This window comes from Ranitomeya variabilis, chromosome 3, assembly GCF_051348905.1.
Source record: "Ranitomeya variabilis isolate aRanVar5 chromosome 3, aRanVar5.hap1, whole genome shotgun sequence".
Taxonomy (NCBI): domain Eukaryota; kingdom Metazoa; phylum Chordata; class Amphibia; order Anura; family Dendrobatidae; genus Ranitomeya; species Ranitomeya variabilis.
Window position 1 is genome coordinate 83,952,093 of NC_135234.1, and position 4,437 is coordinate 83,956,529.

General features: G+C 39.1%; 1 pseudogene across 1 annotated transcript; it reads left to right on the forward strand.

The window, feature by feature from the left end:
- The first annotated feature begins 516 nt into the window (after positions 1-516).
- Positions 517-3,434, forward strand: LOC143817966 (gap junction delta-2 protein pseudogene; annotated as a pseudogene). Its single transcript, XR_013224229.1, has 2 exons — positions 517-593; positions 2,236-3,434. The product of XR_013224229.1 is annotated as a gap junction delta-2 protein pseudogene (transcript).
- The last annotated feature ends 1,003 nt before the right edge of the window (positions 3,435-4,437 follow it).

A 4,437-nucleotide genomic window follows, 5' to 3' on the forward strand; every position in this document is an offset into this window, starting at 1 on the left:
CAGATTACATCATCTCCAGTGCTGATAGATTCTACTTACAATGGAATTTTACAGGAGAATGAACATCTGATATAGACATTATATTGGCAGTGCATTCTATTCCGATCAGCTTGGATATCGGCAGCTGACAAATATCTAATTTTGTAACTAATACTTTTTGTGTTTTGATCTAATTCTCTAATTTTATCATTGGGCAGCTGGAAATCAATGAGTATCCTATTGTGTAAGTTTACTTGTGAATGTGTGCCTGCCCCAATACCTGCACTTCAGATCCAGTGATGGGTCAGGGGCAAATATTCCCATCACTTCTTTTCTTTGCCTTTTTCTGGCATGTTCTGTTGTGCTGAGTTGCAGAATAGCTGGAAAAGAGGTAATGACCCCATGTCTTTGTCACTCACTGTAAATGAAACCTTTTTGTCCTCCTATAGTGTACAATGTGCATGTGTGCTAAACAATTTGGATGTGTGCTGTCAGCCTAATCTCCAAACAGTGGCCTAGAGCGACAGTCCGGCATACCCAAACTGATCTAACCTGGAGCCGCACGATGTGACTGTCACCTATGAGAGCCTTCTATTCACCACACGCGCCATACGGTAAGTCTGTGACACGTATCACTCTTCAGCAGAACTGGGTGCTGTTTCCTCCTGTAGGGGGTGAAAACATAGAAAACGTACAAAGAGGGACAAAACATTATTAGGAATCCTTCCTGGTTTTTGGAAATTCTTAAAAACCATGATTTTTTTGAATTTTTAAATATTTAATTATTTGTATGGCGTTTTTCTTCATTTACCTTTGTAATATCTATTTTCCCTGCAACTATAAAGAAAGGATTACATGTCATGTAAAATCAGAGAATGAACTCTCCTAAGTAGGACAGTGTTTAAAGATTAGAACGAAGCATGAAGTTTCATTTAGGTGCGCACTCACCTCTATAGGTCTAGCCGTACACTACACTTATTAGTTTGTCCAATCACCTAAACACACAAATAGCAATCTTTATTTTGCTGTAAATAAAACTTTTCTCTTTATTCGTTATTCGCTATTCAATATTTTGTCTTTCAGTATTAAAGCTAGCAGAACCTTCGTTAAATATATTGAATGAAAAAATAATTTTTATTTAAACATAAACTGTGTTTGATGCATGATTTAGGTACAGCAACTCACACGTTTTCTACTTTTAACAAGTATCTTCTACATTAGTGGTCCCAAACCTTTCTGACCTTGAGAGCCACATTCATCCCTTAGAGAGGGTCGCGAGCAACATCCATCTCCTTCCCCCCCTTACAGTAGTGGCATACTCCATTACTGGTATAATAACGGCCAAAGTTTTTCCATAGAAATCCCCCCCGAAGCAGTGTACCAAGATCCAGGGGTTCCCACAATACCTCCATTCAGTATTCTCGCATCAATCGCTCCCACCACACTGTCTCATCCATCTTCACCTCCTCTGACAGGTCGTATCATCCAGTCTCCAGCGTACCCTACTTAAATTATCGCCAAACCCCTAAGACCAGTATATGTACATCCAGATCTGCTCTGTGGTACCCGAGCTACAAGTTGGGGATCCTTGCTCTACAGTGAGAAGACAAATGGGAAAATGGCAGAAAAAAGCACAAAACATAAGGAGTTACAAAAAAACCCTCAGATTCAGAAAGACCAAAGGTCAAAGCGCGTTTTAACAAAAAAATTTTTATCTTTTAAAACAAAAAAACAACACCTGCTCCATTTGTGCCATTCGCAATTATTCAAAGCTGATGCCATTTTTCTTATTAAAAAACCCAGACAACACAATTAAAGAAGCACTCCCATGTATTTTTTTTATTAAATGTGTGTATGTGGATGTAATGGAGTGTGAGTTTATTAATATACCCTCCGCTATTTAGCGTCATTGTTCTCACCTTCTTCAGTGACTTGACTACTCTGCAGACTCCTCCGGGTCACACTGCGTTCTGCACAATCCGGAAGTGGCTTTACATGTAAGGATATGGTGTGTCAGTATTAGGCACCATAGGCTTTCATGTCTGCAGATGGCTTTCTCATAAAGAATACGGGGATACAGACAGATATTGGCCAAATGAATGTCGTGGATGGCCAATTTTAGTTTATAGGTGAAATGCAACAAGAACAATTATTAAGGAGCTTTTTTACTCTCTATTATCTTGACTTGAAATGATCTCCACTTGATTTTATTTTGTGCGCATAGTAATTAATATTATGTAATTTCTTACTATACAGGTTGAAAAATGGGCGACTGGTCGATCTTAGGTCGTCTTTTAACAGAAGTACAGAACCACTCAACAGTAATTGGGAAAATATGGCTGACGATGTTACTCATTTTCAGAATTCTCTTAGTAACACTGGTGGGAGATGCTATGTACGGAGATGAACAGTCTAAATTTACCTGCAATACTCTTCAACCAGGCTGCAACAACGTATGCTATGATAGTTTTGCTCCTGTCTCACATCTTAGGTTCTGGATATTTCAAATTGTCTTGGTGTCCACACCTTCCATCTTCTACATCATCTACGTCCTCCATAAAATTGCTAAAGATGAGAAAACCGAACTGGAAAGGGCCTATATCATGGAACTTCTTCAAAGCCTGTCAATTGGAGAAAATGTATTGACTAATGTAAAAGCAGATGAGCTCTTTGAAGTTAAAGATCTGCCTAGGAAAGAAGACAGATTTAGACCAAAAATTGCTAGCGATCCCATCCACGGTCCTATTCCAGTGTTTGACAAGATGCATATCATTTACATTGTTCATGTGGTCCTCAGATCAGTTATGGAATTGGTGTTCTTAGTCGGACAATACTACCTTTATGGTTTTGAAGTACCTCATCTTTTCCAGTGCCAGACCTACCCTTGTCCCACAACGACTGATTGCTTTGTCTCCAGAGCTACTGAGAAGACTGTTTTTCTTAACTTTATGTTTGGAGTCGGACTCGGGTGCTTTACCCTTAATATTGTTGAGTTGCATTACTTGGGTTGGTTCTATGTTTTTCGGATTCTAGCAGTTGCCTGTAACAGCTGTTTTGAATTCAAGAGCAAGAAAAAGAAGAGGCTCAGGGTGCTGCACCCAGAACAAAACAACTTACTTATCCATTTAAAAGACACTATACAAGAACGGTTTGTCCTAAAGACATCTTCAAGTCTTAATCCAGAGAAGATCGGTTTTCTATCTTCTCCGCCAACAAGTACCATATCATTCTCTAATGAAGATAATGATGATACTACCTCAAGTCCAGATGTTAAGCACAGTAAAAAAGCTAAAATAACCAAAATAAAAAAGTCCTGGCTATAAAAAAAAGTAAAAAAAATCAGTGCATTCAGAAAGGTTAAAGCACCACTCCAGGTTTTTTTTTATTGCCGTGCTGGAGTGGTGCGACTAAGGAAATTTCCCTGCCAGCAGAATTATACTCACCAGCCATAGTATTCATCTCCACTCCAGTCAGTGGTGTTCTGCCAGTTGTGACCTGCTGGATTGATCCAGTGTTTGCTGTGCAAGCCGGAAGTCACAGCTCAATGTAAGTCTATGAGAGCCAGAATGAGACTCCCATAGACTGTCACTGAGAGTTTGTGTCTGTTATCTCTGACTTTTGGTCAGTCATATGTTGCAGTCACAAGATGGCGCTTGACAGCAGTGGGGGCACGAGAAGCTGAATACGGTAACTAGTAAGTATAATACTAAGGTCAGGGAACTTAGATTAGTTGCACCACTCCAGAACGGAGATTAAAAAAATGCTGGAGTGGTGCTTTAATACTGATGAATTGTACGATCGATACACCTGTCTTCCCAGCAAGGCAGGACGAGCCAGATCCATCTTCGGGAGCACACTTTATTGGTGAAACATTTCCTGTCCTTGTTTTCTCCTACTTTTCTAACTAGATAACTGGTATGTTACAAATTGGGCTATGCTCGATGTGATTTTGAAATCCTTCCCACATATAAATGTGTTGATAAAAACAATGGCACGGGGGCGTCATAACAATGGCATTCAAACAAAATGTCATATTTTTAATATATTTATGACAGAAAGCTGGCGTGCATAAATCTTTCTCAGTTTGTGTTGTTTGATAAATAAATGCATGTGTTCACATTCAATGGTCACTGTTGATTCAACAAACTTAAGTTTATTAAATTGTCAGTGTAACAGTTATCAAAAGGTTAATATACTTTCATTACCGAAATTTATTGTTCTCTAATTTAAAATTGCTCTAAAGTTATGGCCACCAAGTGTCTCGTTGCTGTCCACTGCCTGTTGCCAAGACTGATCTGTCTATAATTACAGACAAGCAGGATGAATTCTGCTCCCATCTCTGAGTGTTACAGGATCTACAGCACACGATACACAGTCAGAAACCTGCAGGACTTATCACGCCTGGATTTGTCCATGCCTTTTTTTTATCAGGAATTATTTTTTTAACTTCTTCTTCTA